The sequence below is a fragment of the Equus asinus genome, chromosome 12 (genome assembly GCF_041296235.1).
Source record: "Equus asinus isolate D_3611 breed Donkey chromosome 12, EquAss-T2T_v2, whole genome shotgun sequence".
Taxonomy (NCBI): domain Eukaryota; kingdom Metazoa; phylum Chordata; class Mammalia; order Perissodactyla; family Equidae; genus Equus; species Equus asinus.
The window spans coordinates 71,653,935-71,672,506 of NC_091801.1; the positions used below are offsets into that span (position 1 = coordinate 71,653,935).

The 18,572-nt window shown below is 44.9% G+C and overlaps 1 long non-coding RNA gene across 4 annotated transcripts in view; it reads right to left on the reverse strand.

The window, feature by feature from the left end:
• LOC139039933 (uncharacterized) overlaps window positions 1-14,355 on the reverse strand; it is a 59,714-nt gene extending 45,359 nt beyond the window's left edge. For 2 of the 4 annotated variants that reach the window (XR_011493352.1, XR_011493353.1), the window contains exon 1: window positions 13,985-14,355. This is a non-coding gene — a long non-coding RNA (uncharacterized lncRNA). Of the gene's footprint in view, window positions 1-1,524; window positions 1,837-13,984 lie in introns of those variants that run through there. The other 2 variants (XR_011493355.1, XR_011493354.1) reach the window with 2 other exon arrangements.
• Between the last annotated feature and the right edge of the window lie 4,217 nt (window positions 14,356-18,572).

Below are 18,572 nucleotides of genomic sequence, written 5' to 3' on the forward strand. Positions count from 1 at the left end.
ATAACCCCTGCCTCATGGAGTCATTATGAGATTTAATTCAAGTTCATATTTATAATGTATTTTCAATGATGTAAGTGGTAGCTATTATTATCATCATTTTTAGTGGGCTATCCCAGCAGGTAGCTCTGTTTCAGTGTCTTCAACAAAGGTAGGGTAATACTAGGTTAAACAGTATTCAGGAAGATGTTCTCTTCCCACTGATGCATTGAAATGTGAGGTTTTCTTCTTCTGTCTACATTCAGCAGGGAAAGGAGTAGAAAATGTTGGTAGAATATGAGGAAGACAAATGAAGGTATTAAGAGATTAGAAATGAAAGAAAGGAGTTCTTAAGGATGTAAGCTTTACATAGGACGGGCTCTCACATCTTCTAGGTTAGTGTGACCACAACCTTTCCCCACCTCTATAACTGTTTTGATTATTTTCTCCCCTATACACCATGATTTGAAATGTTACCAACAGGTCCTTATTAAGTAACAATTACAAAGCTCTGATATCACATATTAGCTATACTCTCATTTTTATTTGGTGAATGAAGCTTTGAAAAAGCCAACATGTCTTTCATGGATGTCAGTAGAGAAAATGAGCCAAAGCATCTCAGGTATTATGTCCTAGGACTCAAGGCAATGGCCCAGGAGGAGAAGACTTTGTTATATATTCTTCTGCCACTGAATACCACAGGTCACCAGACTATGTTATTAAAGCATAAGAAAGCCAACATCCTGGTTCCTCTTGCTTGAACTTCCCCTACTCGGGGGGCGTGGAAGAGGAGAATCACTCTCAACTCTGTCAGAGCCTCCAAATGAGCATGTCAGGGAGAAGAGGAGGTCTCCTCATCACTATCTCATTCCAGTTTCTTCCTGCATGACCCTTCTTCTCTGAGAACCTGATCTTTAGTCAGCCAAGCCCACTTTCCTGTTTGAGATAGAGGCAGAGACACTTTTCATCATATACAGGGGCTCACACCAAAGGAGAGACCTGCATCAGGCTTAGGAGGCTGGTTTTATTACCTAATTATGGATGTGCTAGATACAAAGTAGGCCAGCACTGTTGAAGATGCAAGTGGATTCACCAATCCAACAGTGAAAAACAACTCAAAAACCCCAGGTCTGACACTAGGAGACCCTCGTGCTTTGGATCCACACAGATGGAACAGAGTCGGATCCAGGCACTGGGGATGACCATCCAACACATGTGCTCTTCAGGGAGACCAGATGGATGTTATTGGGAGGTCCCCTTCTACCAGCCTTATCCCTTTGACATCTTGATAACTCACCATCCTACAAAGAGTGAAGTGCACCCAGAAATTCCTCAACCAATCCTCTCTGTTTATCAGCACCATGTCCTCTCCACAGTGAGGAACCAAGGAGAAAACATGGCTGTTGAGTTCAGGATGGATGGGGTCAGGGATAACTTCACAGTGTATCTATTTTTCCTTCATTCATTCAGTAAATATTTATTAAGCATTTATGTATAACTTAACTATGTCGTAAAACCTCCCAAAACTTAGTGGGCTAAAACACTGACCTCTATTTAGTTCACAATTCTGTAGGTCAGTAATTTTGGCTGGGCTCAGCTTTGTGATTCTTCTAGTTCCAAATGAGCTTCCTCATGTGTCTGCTGTCAGCTGTAGTCGATGAGGCAGTGCTGCATCTGAATGGCTGTCATGTAGGGCATTTCAGTTCTCCTCCACGGGTCTCATACTCCAAGTGTCTTTCCTTCCCCTCCAGAAGCCTAGACCAAGCAAGTTCTCATGGCAAGGCCAAGTTCCCAACACAAGGAAGCCCAACCGTGCAAGAAGCATGAGTGAAAGCATGCAAGGCCTCCTGAGTTCCAGGATTGAAACTGGCACAATTAGATCTGCCCTCATTAATTTTACAGCCTAGTCGTGGAGAGAAAAGATTAAACACTTGTAATTTAACACTTGTAACTCAGATTAAACACTTGTAATTCAGTTTCCTCATCTGTCAAATGAGGTTAATTACACATTCTCCCATTTAGATAGAGAAGTCAATGAGATAATGTGACAACTTGGTACAATGCCTGCCATTTAGAAAGTGATTTTTTTAAAGCATAGATTTTATTTTTTAAAGCAGTTTAAGTTTCACAGAAAAACTGAGTGGAATGTTCAGAGAGTTTCCACATACCTCCCGCCCCTATACACGCATAGCCTCCCTGTTATCAACATCCCACGCCAGAGTGTACATTAGTTACAATCGATGAACATACATTAATATATCATAATCGCTCCACGTCTATAGTTTACATTAGAGTTCACTCTTGATAGTATTCATCCTATGGACTTTGGAAAATGTATAATGACATGTAGCCACCATTACAGTTTCATACAGAATAGTTTTACTGCCCTAAAAACCCTCTGTGTTCTGTCTATTCATCCCTCTCTCCCCCTAACCCAGGGCAACCACGGATCATTTTACTTTATCCATAATTTTGCCTTTTGCAAAACATCATATAGTTGGAATCATACAGTATGTAGTATTTTCAGATTGACTTCTTTCACTTACTAATATGCGTTTAAGTTTCCACCCTGTCTTTTCATGGCTTCATAGCTCATTTCTTTTTAAGACTGAATAATGTTCCATTGTCTAATGTACTAGTTTGTTTATCCATTCACCAACTGAAGGACATCTTGGTTGCTTCCAAGTTTTGGTAATAATGAATAAAGCTGCTATGAATATCCATGTCCAGGTTTTTGTGTGGACATAACTTTTCAACTCCTCTGGGTCAATACCAAGGGACATAATCGCTAGTTGTATAGTAAGAGTATGTTTAATTTTGTAAGAAACTACCAAACTGTCTTCCAAAGTGGCTGGACCATTTTGCATTCCCAACAGCCATGAATGAGAGTTCCTATTGCTCCTCATCCTCTCCAGCATTTGGTGTTGTCAGTGTTCTGGATTTGGGCCATTCTAGTAGGTGTGTAGCTGTATCTCATTGTTATTTTAATTTGTAATTCCCTGCTGGCATACGATGTGGAGCATCTTTTCTTATACTTATTTGACATCTGTACATCTTCTTTGATAAAGTGTCCAGATCTTTGCCCATTTTTTAATCAAATTGTTTGTTTTCTTATTGTTACATTTTAAGAGCTCTTTGTATATTGACACCAACCCTTTATGAATAATGCCTTTTGCAAATATTTTATTGTGAATATTTACATTATTTCTCATTATATTTAAACTCGGTGGCTTGTTTTCTCATTCTCTTGCAAAAGTCCTATTTTTTTTTAAATCTGAATTCCTTGGCTTGGTAAGGCATGGTCTGATCTTCCATGATTCTGCCAACCCCTTCTCCTTAGATTCATTTTCCTGCCTTAGTCTCCCTTGAATCCTCTCTTCTGCCCACACAGAACTACTCTAAGTTCTCCACCCACCCCAGGCTCTGGGATGTCCATGTGCCTATTTTCAAAGGGCTCCCTCTGCCTGGCAAGACCACTCTGCCACCATCCATCATGCCCACACTCCCTGCTCCTCCAAAACATCCCTCAAACTTCAGCCTCATGAAGCTTCCCCTCCCAACCTTGGGGAATTGTCCACACTTTCCTTTGAGCTCTCGTTGTCCTCTGCAGATTTCTCTTGGTTCATACTCAGAAGCTAGGTATTGCAATCCTCCTGGGTTCCAGGCACTATGTAAGAACCCCCATACTTTTTCTCAAGTGCTCATATCCCCTGCCGGACACTGTGTTTTTGAGGGCAGAACTGTGTGGTATACACTTCTGTATCAGCAGGTACCACAGGGCCTGGCACACAGTGAACTTTTGACAAGAGTTGGTGAATGGATTGAATAAGTTAAATAAATGAACAGTCATCTAATTCTCCCTTGGGTTCAATTTATGAGGAACAGGTGGTCAATATGATTGAACCAGGAGTCAGCTACAGTTTTCCATGACCCCCAAACCCATACTCTTTTTCTCTTATGTCGATTATTGTGTTAGGTTCTTATTGTTGCTATAATAAATTACAGCAAATTTAGTAGCATAAAGCAACACAAACTTATTACCACCTCGCAATTCTGGAGGTTAGAAGTCCAAAATGGATTTTGTTGGGCTAAAATCAAGGTGTCTGCAGGACTGCATTCCTTCCAGAGACTCTAGAGAAGAATTTGTTTGTTTCCTTGTCTTTCAAGCTTCTAGAGGCCACCTGCATTCTTTGGCTCACAGTCGCTTCCTCCATCTTCAAAACTAGCAGTACAGCAATTTCCAAATTATCTCTGTCCCTCTGCTTCTGTAGTCACACAGATTTCTGTCTGACTCTAACCCTCCCGTCTCCCTCTTATAAGGACCCTGTGATTACATTAGTCTCAATTATTACAATAATCCAGAATAATCTCCCCATCTCGAGATCCTTAAATTAATCACATCTGCAAACTGCCTTTTTCCATCTAAGGTTATGTGTCCAAAGGTTATGGGGATTAAGACGTGGACCTCTTTGTGGGTACCATTACTCTGCTTACTACAGTGATTTATTAAAATCCAGAAGATGAAAGATCATCCAGAGAGAATGTTTGGAGCTAGAAGAGAAATGAGACAAAAACAAATTCAAAGAGAGCATCTGAATAGAGGGTCAGCAGAGAAAGAAAAAGAAGTTTGCAGAGAGCGAAGAGAAGAACCAGGTGGAAGTACTGTCCTAGAAGCCTTAGAAGAGAGAACTTCCCAATTCTTGACCCACAAAATGAAATGCTCAGAACTTGGAAGAGAGCAGAGAGATGCCCGTGTCATGTGGGAGACCAGTGACCTTAGCAAAGGGGAGATTTGGACAGGGGGATGGTGGCAGAGTAGAAGCCACTGCATGGTCTGGCCCACCCCAGGCCCTCAGCTCACAGGAAACCTCAGCACAGCCTTTTATCTCGGCCAATCTCTCCATACTGTGAACTCAGCTTATTGGAACACAAAAGGCGTGCAGCTGTCGCTTGGATATAATTTGAAAAGTCAGGAGTTAGCCTTTGGAAAAGTTGCTTCAGACAGCAAGAATATTTTAGCTCAGGAAGAAATATATTCATCTGATGAAATGGGTGGGGACCGGGGACAGGAGGGAAGCAAGAGTCCCTTGGTACCTCCTGGAGCCTCTGCATCCATTTTATTTTATGTGGCGTCAGTGTCACTTTCCGACACTAATGGCGTGACTGTTCAATGAATATTTAATCGTGGTGGGGCTCTCTTCTCTGCTGTGCCTTCAGTCCCCTGGCTCAAGCCTTTCTAAAGCAATAACTCTACTCATCAAATACCAAAAGACCGCAACTTCCCATCTCCATGCTGGGACCATGGCATAGACTTTAGTTTGGATTCCGAGCAACAGGTGGCTGGTTAGGCAGCAAGGGACAGCTCCCAGAGATACCAACTGATGAAGGCCTACATTACCCCAGGGAGGATCATTAAACCCCAGAAGCCATTTGGCAGTTCTATCGAGGCACCTGTATGCAGAGGCTGCTGCCAACACACTCATCTCAATGAGGCTTAGGCAGGGTGATTTCTCCCCGCTGCGCTCACTGATGCACACGAAATGTCAGGGAAGAGCGAGAGCGCCCACTGAGTGATGGAGAGGGGAGGGAGGTTTGCGAGACTACCGGGAAACCGCTCCTCCACCTCCACTCAGGTGGGAGAGAGGAAGCAATGCTCCTTTCCTTAGGAAGGTGGGAAGGATCATTAATAATTGGCAGCTGGCATTGTTCTAGCCCTTACTATATGGTGCTCCATGCCACATCCACTGTTGACATTGGGCTGCTTCGATCCCATTTTTAGGTATGTGAAAAATTGAAGTTTAGATAGCTTAGGTAAGTCCCTGAGGTCCCCAAGGATGAGAAGTGGCAGCACCAAGGTTCAAGGTTCAAGCCATGTCTGTGTGACTCGAGCATTGATGTGGGTACTCGCCAGAGAGCCTTGCTTCTTTCAGAGTCAGACTTTGAGATCCTTAAACACCAGGCCTCTGTCCTGTCTTGTGTGTCATTTTATCTGCTCACCTCCCCAACCACCCACCCATGAGGCAAGCACAAGACCAGGCACCATGGGCAAGTTTCTTCTCCACTGTGAACCACCAGTTCTTCATCTGGAAAACAGGAATAAAAACACCCACCACATGACTCCATAAATGCCATTCCATCTTCATGAAAGAAGATGAGAACTGTGCACTGAAGCAACAAGTACTGAGTAAGCACCTGCTGTGTGTGCTAGGCTGTGAGTGGGGCAAAAGCGATTAAGGAGATATGAGTCAGAGGCTCAGCAGGATAGACACACAGCAGTGCTGCTAACTCCTAAAAAGTGTATGTGTGTGTGCATGTGCGTGTGCGTGTGTGAGACAGAGAAAGAGGGAGAAGAGGGGAGGAGGATACATTCCTGGCTGGGTAAACAGCAGAAGCAGAGGTACCAAGGTAGGAATGTGCAATGCATGTAGAGGAGGCTGAATAAGTTCAGAGCATTCTTTTGACATCATCTATATGCCAAGCACTCTGCTGGGCAAGGAAGTGGCAGTGAACAGGTATGACCCGGGAGACCGATAACACATTGATATCATGATAACTGTGATAAAACGACAAAGTTAATGAGCAAGGGCACAAGATCATAGAGATGCAGGGAGTTCGCCTTACCTGGGAGGTTAGGGAAAGCTTCCCTGAAATAGAATCTGTGAGAACAGCAGAGAGTAGGAAAGTAGGGTTTTGCCCCTCCTGGACACTGGGCAAATGTTAGTTCAGTAGCAAGCTTCTTGGGGAGGTAGTCTTTGTATCCAGCCACCCCAGCATGAGGGAAAAATCAAAGTCAGGAACTAGCCTGCAGCTGCATTTGCAGCCAGAAGATGTGGCATCAATGAAATGAGACTCAAAGCAGGATTGGGACTGGAAATCCCAGGCAAGGGCCAAGAATACAAGCCCTCCAGGAGGATGGCACGCTTGCCACAAGAAGCATCGCACATTTCTGTAGTTCCAGTGCCTTTCCCAGACGCTTTAACCACAACAGACGTTTAACATGCATTGTCTCATCTGGGCCTCACAACAAACTCAGAGAGGTGGGAAGGGCCAGAGATATCCTCACCTGACCCAGAAGGGAACTAGGAGGAGGGCTTGCCTGAAGGTACTCTGCTCCTGGAATTAGACATGGGAATTCCCATCCTCCACTAAGACCCTACCCACAGACCATGGTCATCGTGAAAGCCCAGACAGAAACTCACTGCTACTTATATATCAGTTAATAATAACCATAAAAAGGATGCTTGCATAGTGTTTCATTTCTATTTTCCAAAGCACTTTCCTTTCCACCATCTCATTGGAGTATCTCAAGAACTGTTAGAAAAACAAAAAACTTGAACAACAAAAAGCCGCAAGGCTCAGATATGTCATTTGCCCAAAGGCCTGCAGGTAAAATAATGGAGGAACCTAATCACAAATTCAGGTGTTCTTGCATAGGATCCTTTTCTTTCTTTGCTATATCAGACCATACCACACCATCCCTCAATCCATTTATTCAACAAAATATTTACTGAGCAGCTCCCATGTGCCATGTGCTGTTCCACGTACTGGAGGTGCAATTCTTATAAGGAATTCACAGAAAGCAGACAACCTGATATGTTACTGAATCACATGGTCAGGCCTATAACCAGGATGAGAACAGTGATGAGGGTTGGGGTACCCAGAAGAAGGACCAACAAAGGCTGGATGATGGAGTAGAGAGAAATGAGGAGGCTCTCTAAAGGATCTGGCATTTTGGCTAAGATGTGATGGATGAGTAGGAGCTTGCCAGACCAACCAAGCAGGGCAAATAATTGAGGCAGAAGGAAGAGCATATACAAGGGCACAGACATGCGCAGGTCTGATGTTTCCAGGGAACGTGACTGAGGTGGGTACAGGTGAGAGATGAGAGAGGAGGCTGGGAAAGAAGGAGCTGGACTGACACCAGAAGCAAAGGACAGCCATAGAGGTATTTTCAGCAAAGGATTGGAACATTCAGCTTTGTGATTTGAGAAGCTCGGCCATGAGGAATTTAGAATAAAAAGTGTGGAAAGAGTAAGAATATTGAAAAATCAGGTAAATTATGAGAATGACATTGTGGAGAAAGGATATAGCATCTGAGAGAAATCAGGGGCTATAGTCAGCAGAACTTAGTGACTCGGATGAAATTATGAGAGAGAAGGCAAAGTAAAGGATGACACCAAGCCTTCTACCTTGAGAGGCCCCTGAAGAACCCCTGTTTCCTCAACACACACACACACACAATACAAAAAGATAAGAGAAATAGAAATACATTAGCAGGTTAGCAGTGCTTATCCTTAAATGACAAAATGCTTTCCAGAATTTTCCACATGTTGTAAAATGAGCATGTATTATAATCAGAAAAGGTAACATTATTTTAAAATTACTATTCATAATAATAGTTACGTTTTGAACTACTACATCCTCACATTTTTATAAGGTAAGAATATCATAATCCCCATTTTACAGAGGAAAAGCTGACGCTCAGAGAAGTGAAGGAACATTTCCGACAACATATGTCAGCCATGATTTGAGCCCAGATCTGTTTGACTCCGGAAGCTAAGGCCTGACTGAATATCCAGTACTGCCATGAAAAGAACCCAAAAGTTGTTAAAGAAAGTTTGAAGCCTCAAGGAGATGACTGGAGATGTCTTATGGTCAGGTTAAATTTTGGACCTGGAGCTCGAGAGGAAATTCCTTACTGGAGATGTGGATTTGGGAATTGTCCCCACAAAGATGGGAAAAGGAGACCATGCAGGGATGATTTGTAGACTGAGAAGAAAAGGAACCTGTCAAAGACCTCTGAGTAAGGATAGAGAAGTAGCAGGAAGATGCAGGTGACCTGGAAGCCAAGGGAGAAGGGGAGTTCAGTCAGCTGAGAGGGATAAAGTGGGAAGAGGCGCCCTTTGGGTGGAGTCTTGTGATGGTCTTCACAAAGAAAGTCCAAGAGCAAAAGCCAGACCGTACCAGGTCAAGGTATGGAGCATGCAAAAGCCTTTCAAGAATGGAATTAATAACAAATAGGTGAGGGAAAGACTGCCAAAATGGTGGAGAGGAAAGAAGGGCTTTCTCCCCCTGGAGAAGGCTGGACTGTGCTTGTAGGTCAGATGCAAGGAGTGAGCGAGACAGAAGAGTCATGAAAGAGGAAACCAGCCGGGGAACACGCTCCTTGAAGGAGTAGGGAGGGGTGGATCCCACGCCCAGGTGAGGGGTTTCTCCGAAGTGCTCTGAATGTAGTCACCTCATATTCCAATTATAGATCCTATTGCCGCAGAACAAACCACTCCAAATGTAAAATGCCATGGAAAACAACAACCATTTATTATCTTCCTTACTTCTGTGGGTCAGGATTCTGACGGGCCACAGCGGGGATGGCTGGTCTCTGCTCCCTAGTGTCTGGGGTCTCCATTGGGATGACTCCAATAGCTAAGGGTGACTCACATAGCTGGGGACTGGAGTCATTTTGGGGGTCTTTTCACTCATGTGGCTGGTGCCTGGGCTCGGATGGCTCAAAGGCGCAGCTCAGCTGGATGGTCCATGGAGCATTTATATCTCCATGTTCCTTGGCCACCCCGACAGTATGGCGGCAAGGTTCTGAGAGGGGATAACAATGCCCTGGGTATCATCACTCCTATTTTGCTGAAAAAAAACCTGAAGTTCACGAAGGGCAAAGCCGCTTGCTCAGTTTCACAGAGTTTTACTGCACCACCTAGTTTCATTAAAAAAATATACTCACACCACATACAGGAAAAAGTCTGGAAGAATACATTCTAAAACCTGAGAAGTAATTGTCTTTGAATAATGTGATTTTTATCTGCTATTAGATTATCTGTATGTTTTGTTTTCATTTTCCTGCAATGATTGTGCATTGCTCACATAATGAAAGTATTTTTTTTCAAATAAAGCCTTGTCAAAGCAGCTTAATAATCTTTTGGACTTTGTTGTCTTCAGGACAAGCCGAGGGGTGGCATCTCCTGGATGGAAATACAAACCAAACCTCTGCCAGGCACGTACCGAGGGTTTCAGACTTGGCACCATCTCATCCGAAAGATGAGATTCCCACACTGTGGGACTGAGTCAGACATCATGCTGGGCAGAGAAACTGACATTGGCAGAGAGGGTCCTGGACATGCCACACCACTGTCAAGGGCATGAAGAGGCCAGGACGTAATTAAGCGTTGTGCCTTGTCGTTGGGAGTACAGAACCGTGACAAAGGCCCAAGTCAAAAGCCTGCAGCCTCTCTTGTCACAACAAACTTATTCTGGGCAAAGGTCCTCCCTACCTTCTGAAACTCCTCCAAGATCTTCATAAACCAACTCACACCTTAAAAACATTACAGGCATCTTGGAACACAACACCATCTCCCCTGAAATCATGTCCCTAGCTTATGTGGTCTTAAATTGGGGTTTTTATTCATGGAAATGGAAACGAAAGAATTTTAATATAAGTTGAAACTTTTAAAGGCAGTTTTCGAATTTGCTTTTGATGAAACATAAACAAAACGTGGGTTCAAATTCAACTAACCATTACTGAGAACAGCGTTTGGCCCTGTGCCTGGTTCATTGCCATGAACATGCCCTGCTATCTTCCTAGCACTCACCTTGCCTTCCTCCGTGAACCCAAAACCAGGCAGAGCCAGTGAGCGCTGTCTGAACTCAACTGCCGAGTTCACCCAGAATCTAGCTGACCTTGGTTGTTCAAGTAAACTTGGGAGAGGAGTCAGGGGACCAACCGAGGGGCTTGGACCAGTCCTCCACGTAGCCACTTGTAACATGGGAAGAGGACCAGGAACTGGATCCGATCACCTCTAAGACTCTTCCAAGCCCTAAAGTTCTTTGTTTCTTCAAGTCACAGATGCAAACAATTCTCTTGTTACATCAAGCCGTCCTTCATCTGTCATCAGACAGCCACACACCCACCAATTACCCATCAGGAGACAAACGCATGTCCACATGCACATTCTGAGCCCACACCCCTGCAGCAAACAACCCCACCCAAGCTCATGCACCCACATAGGATAGACCCCAAACAGTTGCTCCTCTCAGCTCTTCAGGGCAGTAGAAAAGATGTATTCCCCTCACAGAAACTTCTTCCAATAAGAAAAGGATTTGAAGTCCCCTCTGCCTTGCCTTCTCCCTATCTGGAATTTAACCCTATTTATTGTAATTGCCTTTTTATCTATCTACATAGTCTACCAGACCATAAATCTCATGAAGAAAAGAGCTGTGTGTCATTTTGTTGAGTTTTCTGGCTCCAGCAACCAGCTCAGAGCTGGGTACAAAGGAGTCGTGTGTTGGATGTCCTTGTCGCACCTCCAGATCCATTCTTGTGGTGGATGAAAGGTGGCCTCTTATTCTCTGACACGTCTCTCACCAAGAGGTGGAATCTATACCCCCTTCCCTTCAGTCTGGGCAGGCAAATATCATTCTCCCTTATTCCCAGTTTATAGAGAGGAAACAGAGGCTCAGAGATGTCAAGCGACTTGCTCAAGGTCACTCAGCTAGCAGGTGCAATGATTGTGCATTGTTCACATAGCGAAAGTATTTTTTTCAAATAAAACCTTCTTGGAGCTGAGTCTGTCTAACTCCAAGTTCAAGTCCTCCATGACCTTTAGGGTATCTTTCTTCCTGAACAAAGTTACTGAAGGTACATATGCATGTGGCATCAAGGGAAGGGTAGAAAAAATAAACACCTTCTATAGCAAGGTATGGCTATAGCAAGGTGGGTTGGCAAAGCCCAGCCTGCAGGCCAAATCTGGTAACATTTTATCTGCATATTGCCTATGGCTACTTTCCCCGCTACCGTGGCTTAGCTGAGTAGTTGTGACAGAGACCGTCTGACTCACAAAGTCTGAACATTTGCTATCTGGTCCTTTATAGAATGTTTGCAGATGCCTATTCTCAAGGATCAAGGTAAAGGATTACTAACATCCTCAAGGTCACCACAGGCCTCATTTTCTTCCCAAGGAGTGATATGGGGTGACCAACTTATCCTAGTTTGCCCGACTCTTCCTAGTTTTTTCAGGGAACCAACCCCTCAGCCCAGTCCTGGGCAAAGTGGGTCGGTTGGTCACCTTAGTTCTAATCATGCACAGACTCCAGGCCAGGGGACAGCCCTGCCCCACCTGGAAATGCCCTAAATGTAGCTACTCTGGCTGCCAATGGGGAACCAGATGTCCCAGGCTCAGGAAGGCATTTCTTCCTCTTCCAAGGTCCTGCCGCAGAGCTGACCCAAGGCTAGGCCACCCTGTTAATGAGCTTAATTGGATTTTGCCAGCTGGGCCATGAGCTCATTGTCCCTGTCAAACCCCCCTGCCCCCCACATTTGAGAGCCAAGAAAAATTCCTAGAGGCCATGATCATGACACCCTGTCTTGGCCTGAGCCCTTCTTTCTCCTCATCCCACCCTGGAAAGGCATACACGGTGTCCTGCCATCATGTATCCCAGGACAGTAAGGAGATATTGTCAATGACGTAAATTTCATAAAAAGTTACATTTTAGTACTAAAATAAGTCTCAGGTCTTTCTGATTTTTCTAACCAAGTAACTTTCATGTTCTTGGGTTATGAATGATAGGAATAGGGTGGGTGTGATTCTCGGTGATGTGTATATGCACTGCCTACGCAATTTTTTTTCAGAAGCATGAACTTTCATAGGCTTAATAGTCAACCTAAGGGTCCCCTCACCTTAGAGATATGCTCCGTTATGTATAGGGGGCCTACGTAAATGAGATTTTATGGACAAGCCACTTGTTAGCAAATTTACCTGACACGGCACCAAATGGTCAGGTGTGAGTTGACAGTGGGAGGAAAGCAGGAGCCAAATGCCCCACTCTGTGCAGTTACCAGAGGGAGGCCACAGCTGCATGAACAGGACCAAGAACTGTACCTCTTGCCTTCCTTCCAGCCTCAAATACTGAGCTCTGAAGACAAGGGATTCTCAAATGATAGGCTCAGCCCCAGGGACTGAGCCTGAGGAAGACTAAACAGGGATAGACCGTCCTAGTCTAGAATGGACTAGAACAGTTAGCAAACTACAGCCCGCACATCAGATCTGGCCTGCCATATGTTTTGGTACAGCCCATAAGCTTAGAACGCTTTTTACATTTTTAAATGGTTGAAAAAATTGAAGAATAATAATATTTTGTGACATGTAAAAATTATACGAAATTGGAATTTCAGTCTCCATCAGTAAAGTGTTATTAGAATGTGGCTAAGCTCATTTGTTTTTGTGTTGTCTATGGCTGCTTTCTTCTTTTACTGATGAAGAAACTGAGGTTCAGAAAGATGACATAAATAAATTATCCCAACGTCACACAGTTTGTAAGAGGCAAAGCTAACATTTGAGCCCAGATCTGCCTATCAACAAAAAATCTTAACTCTGAGAAGTCGCCATCTTGAAGGAGGCAAAGAAGTGGGCTCCTGAGTGGATGAGCGGGTGGGGGAGAAATCTGGATGACTGATGCAAACGCAGACCTGAGACACAACTCAGCTTTTATCTGTGAACAATGGCTGGCGAAAGCAGAACGTACAAACAGGAGAAGAGAACTCAATAAAAGCAGAAAGAGACATTGAAAAATACTCCATGCAAAGCTCTCCCATGAGGACATGGGAGAATTTGTCCAACATCATCCAGGCGGTCAGAACAGGATGCAGGAACCACCACATCGTCAATGCCAAGAGACGAGAGATGGATACCTGCCGCAAGAGAGAGAGCCGGACAATTCACTAGCCATCAAGAGCTCTGGCTAGCAGATTTCAGTTCCACAGGTGGCCTTGGCCAAGGCTGGAGACAGTCCGTGAGTCAGAGGTCAAACTGAGACTAAATCCTCCTGCTCTCATTTCCCCAAAGTTGCAGAAGACAAAATAAATTAGTATTTGACCAGTGGAATGATATACGTGAAATAAATGACTATGTGAAAGTGTGATATGCTTGAAAAGGAAAGAAAATGTCATGCGAGAGACCCAACTTTGGAGCCCAATCTTTTCAGTTAGAATCCGGGCACCACTTACCAACTTCCCCTGTGGTAGCTGCACTTCCTTTTCCAGTTTTGACCAGAGTATCAGAGACTGGGGCACAGAGGAAAGAACCATGTCCAGAAGTCAGCAAACCCGGACGAAGCATCTGTTGTGTTCTCTGCATGCACTGTCACTGCTGATCCTGAATGATAGGCAAAGTGATTCCCATTTGACTCAGGAAGAAACTGGGGCTTAGAGTGACTATGTAGCTGCCCAAAATCGTGCAGCTAAAAAGAACAGGAGCCAGATGCCTCCACACTTGGAAGAGAGTTACATTGGGTAAATATGGAAAGGACTCCTTTCTCCCAGACCAACTGGATTCTTCTATGGAGAAATCTTGCCTCCCTGGCAAGATATCCTCTATCTAGCGCTGATGGTTGAAACCAGATTATGGGTGGGAAGCTGCTGCCCTGGGAGTTTATGCTCAACAGATACAGATAAAAGTGCCATAATTGCCATCAGATGGCCCAGATTCCTCCTGGAGGTCAAATGCCACCACAAATGTCTTTTTGATACAAGCTCAAGGAGCTGATATGCTAAACCTTAACAATCAGGGCAGGGCACTTTTCATCTCCCTGTGAGCGATGACACTCATCTCAGGATGAAATGGGCCGCAGGGAAGGGCCTGCAACTCGACTCACAGCTCCAAAGCTTCCCGAAAGATAAGCCACACCTTGTGCAAAGTTATGACAGGAAGCCCCACCAGACCCTTGTGATAAGCTCTCGAGCCCGCGGCCAGGGACTGACAATTGTTTGGCAAAGGGGTGGTGTCCATTGCTTCAACTGCGACTTTGGATCAGAGAGTTGTAACAGAAGTGCTGCCTCAGGCTGGCAACAGCACTCTCTCTGGTGTCAGGGCCCGGCTGAGATTGCTTCAAGAGGGAAATCGATGTTATTAAACTCCTACTTGGTGTGAATGACAGCCTAGTGGCAGGTGACAATCCTGGATCCATATCAGAGGGATGAGGGGACACATGCTGAATTGGCTGTGGTTGAGTTTGGGGTTGGGGCTGGTGCGTCTACTTTTAGCACTCTAAGCTTGCACTGAGTTTCAGCTCCAGCATTTCCTATTCTACATAACAAACAGCTCCCTGCAACTCTCAAACATCTGGCCATGCATCTAACCATCTCAGAAAACAGCTGGGCACGCATTCACCAGAACGACCTGTGGAATCCTGCCTTGTCCCCTTTGGAAAAGCAGTTACACTGGTCACCCACCCCGGAGAAATGAAGGCACTGGCATAGAGGACTGCAGGAATGTGCCCAGCCCATGTCTACGAGGTTGTCCTAACTTATCTCAAGTGCTAGGTTCTGTGCTCCAAGAGTACCAAACTGCTCTGAATTCCCACATGTAGATAGCATACTGTTTCTCGTCCGTGGGCCTTTGCACGTGCTGCACCCTCTGTTCAAAATTCCATTTTCTCCTTGCTCACCTGCCTATCCCCTACTCCTCCTTCATAACTTGACTCAGAAGTCGTCTCTCAGCCAGCTTTCCCCGAACCTCCAGTTTGAGCTTGTACCCCTCTTCTGTGCTCTCACAGCTCCCCCACCATGACCTCTCTCTCCCAGTACTTCTCCTATGGAAGTAAACTGTTTCTAGATCAGTCTTCACCACCAGCCAAGCTCGCTGAGAGCAGAGGCCTTGTCTTTACCATCTCGACAGCCACTTCAATAAGTATTTACTAAATTAAACAATGTGAAGAAATGAACTGCAACTACAAACCAGATCCAGAGGGGCCCCTTTCAGGAATCTCTTCATTCATTTGTTCAGCAGATGTTTTTGCAGACCTGAGTGGGGCAAGCATAGTGACAGTGTAGGCAACAGAGTAGAGAGCAAAGCAGGCCTTGTCCCTGGCCTCAGGGAGCATGTGTGCAGGATAATCCAACAAGCAATGGTGCAACTATGTCATTGTCGTTGTGAGTAGTGCCACCAAAGCACAGGGCTAGGATGAGGGCGAGGCAAGTGAGCCACTCACCTGGGGTGCAAAATTTAAGGAGGTACCAAAAAAAAAAGCAGAAAGATAGATACTTTAACACAATTTTCTCAATCAAAACTAATGCAAAAGCATCCATGGTGAACAAAATATCCAAAATTTAAAGAAAGAACAGTGTCATGCCAAGCCATGTTGACGCCTAAGGCAAAAAGAAAATGTGTGCCTCTATATACACGTGTGTGCTTTTTTTTTTGTTTGGTGAGGAAGATTCACCCTGAGCTAACCTCTATTGCCAAACTGCCTCTTGTTTTTGCTTGAGGAAGATTAGCTCTGAACTAACATCAGTGCCAATCTTCCTCTATTTTGTATGGGGGTCGCTGCCTCAGCATGGCTGATGAGTGGTGTGGGTCTGCTCCTGGGATCCAAATCTGCAAATCCAGGCTGCCAAAGCAGAGTGCACTGAACTTAACCACTATATCATGGGGCTAGCCCCTGTTTCTGCTTTTTTTTTTTTTTTTTTGGTGAGGAAGATTGGCCCCGAGCTAACATTTATTGCCAATCTTCCTCTTTTTGCTTGAGGAAAATTGTCCCTGAGCTAACATCTGTGCCAGTCTTCCTCTATTTTGTATGTGGGCCAGCACCACAGCATGGCTTGCTGAGCAGTGTGTAGGTCCACACCCTGGATCTGAAACCGCGAATCCTGGGCAGCCAAAGCAGAGTGTGTGAACTTAACCACCACACCACTGGGCCGGCCTCCTGTTTCTGCATATTTTAATGGTCATTCTTTCCCCAGAGCATTCAAGTCATTGAAAAAGTAGATATATTAAAACTCACATTAATTTAGGCTTAAATATTTTATTTATTCCAACATAGAATTTTTTATAATTTTGCTTCAGCTTGTTAATTAAAAAATAGTTTAAGATTGCCACTTGATCACAAGAAGCTGTCAAACACGGCAATCCTCTCCAATGTACACAAGATAATCAAAGAAGTGGATCCTGAAATCATGATGGAGAGTTGGCTTCCAATAAAACCAGGAGCACGCATTTTCCCTCTGGCTTCAGGCACCAGCTTGGTTCAGCATGGAACAGGTCTGCATTTAAAACTCGCCATTTTGTTCACCATGGAATATTTTTTGCATTGGTTTTGATATTTTAAAGTATTGCATTAGAATATTATTTATCTTGATTACTGAGAGTTTTGCAGGGGGAATCCACTTAAATTTTGCACCCAAAGCAAATAAGATGGTGCCTCACTCATCGTAGCCTAATTCCAGCCTTGCGGAAGAAGGTTAGAGGAGCCGGTCGTAGGCTGGGGGGTGGGGAATGTTCCCCTGAGGATGTGGCTGTGAGCCCGAGCCCTGTAGGGAAGTGAGGCTGTGAAGGATGGAGAGGCCCCTGCCTTCAGTTAGCACGGGATTCGGAAGGAGTCTATTCAAGCAATAATAATGGTGAACGCCATAGAAGCCTAAAATGCAGAGGCACTCCCAGAAATGAAATGGACACTCATTTCATCCTCACCACAAACCTATGAGGCGGGGGTTATAATCCCCACTTTACAGATTAAAAACAACCTGCCCTAAGCTGCTTGTTCAAAGTCACACAGCTCTGAAGCGACAGAGCTAGAATGTGAGCCCAGGCAGACTCATGCCCACTCCATTCTGGAGACCCTTCTGCTTCCTCACTCAGAACGAAATCACTTTGGCTGGAGCGGAGTGAGCCACAAGGAGGCTAACCCGAGGGGAGAATGAGCCTTGTGAAGGTCCCAGTAGGGATTTCAAGGCCTAGAAAGGAGAAGAAATGGTGCCATGTTAAAGGTCTGTTGATTTTACTCTTTGCCCCTACTCCCATTTTGACAGGTGTCTTGTGGCTTCATCTTTGAAATCTGTTCAGGTGGTGCCCAGAAAGAAGTAGAGGAGGGTATTCTTACAATTTACTTTATAATTCAAATGGGGGATGTGTTAGTCAGGCCAGAGTGGATTCCACACACTGGTAATGCAAAGCCGTGCCCATGTAGCCATGGGGACAAGGGACCTGCCACAAGAGGAACCTCGGCATCTTCACTCACTGCCAACATTCCATGCACTTTGCATGTGGTAATGTAGAGGCGCGGTCAAGGGCACAGATTCTGGCATCAGACTGTCTGTGTTTTCAGTCTTGAGTTTGTGACCTTGGATGCATTACTTAAAACGTCTAAACCTTAGTTTTCTTACCTTTAAAATGAGTTATCATCACAGAGACTGGCTTAGCTGGTCACAAACCCATTTTCCTCTCCCCATGGCACACAGCTAGACTCTGTTACACAGCCTCCCTTGCAATTAGGTGTGGCAGTGACTAAGTATTGGCCAACAGAATGTGGGCAGAAGCAATGGGTACCTCTTCCAGGCCTGATGCATACACCCTCCTTCGCCACCCTCCTCTTTCTTTCTCTCCTTCCCAGTCTACTGCAGGACGTTGAGCCCTGGCATGACTTGGAAGCTCTGTGTTCAACACAGAGCCTCCACCAGCTGGAATCCCTGAATAACTGCATGGATCCGAGAGCTCCTGTCTTGGGCCAGTTTCTCTTGAAGCAGAGCCTGAGACAAGGAGTAGAGTGCACGTGATTTCCTGAAGAAGGGATATCAGAGGAAAGGGAGTGGGAAAAGCAGG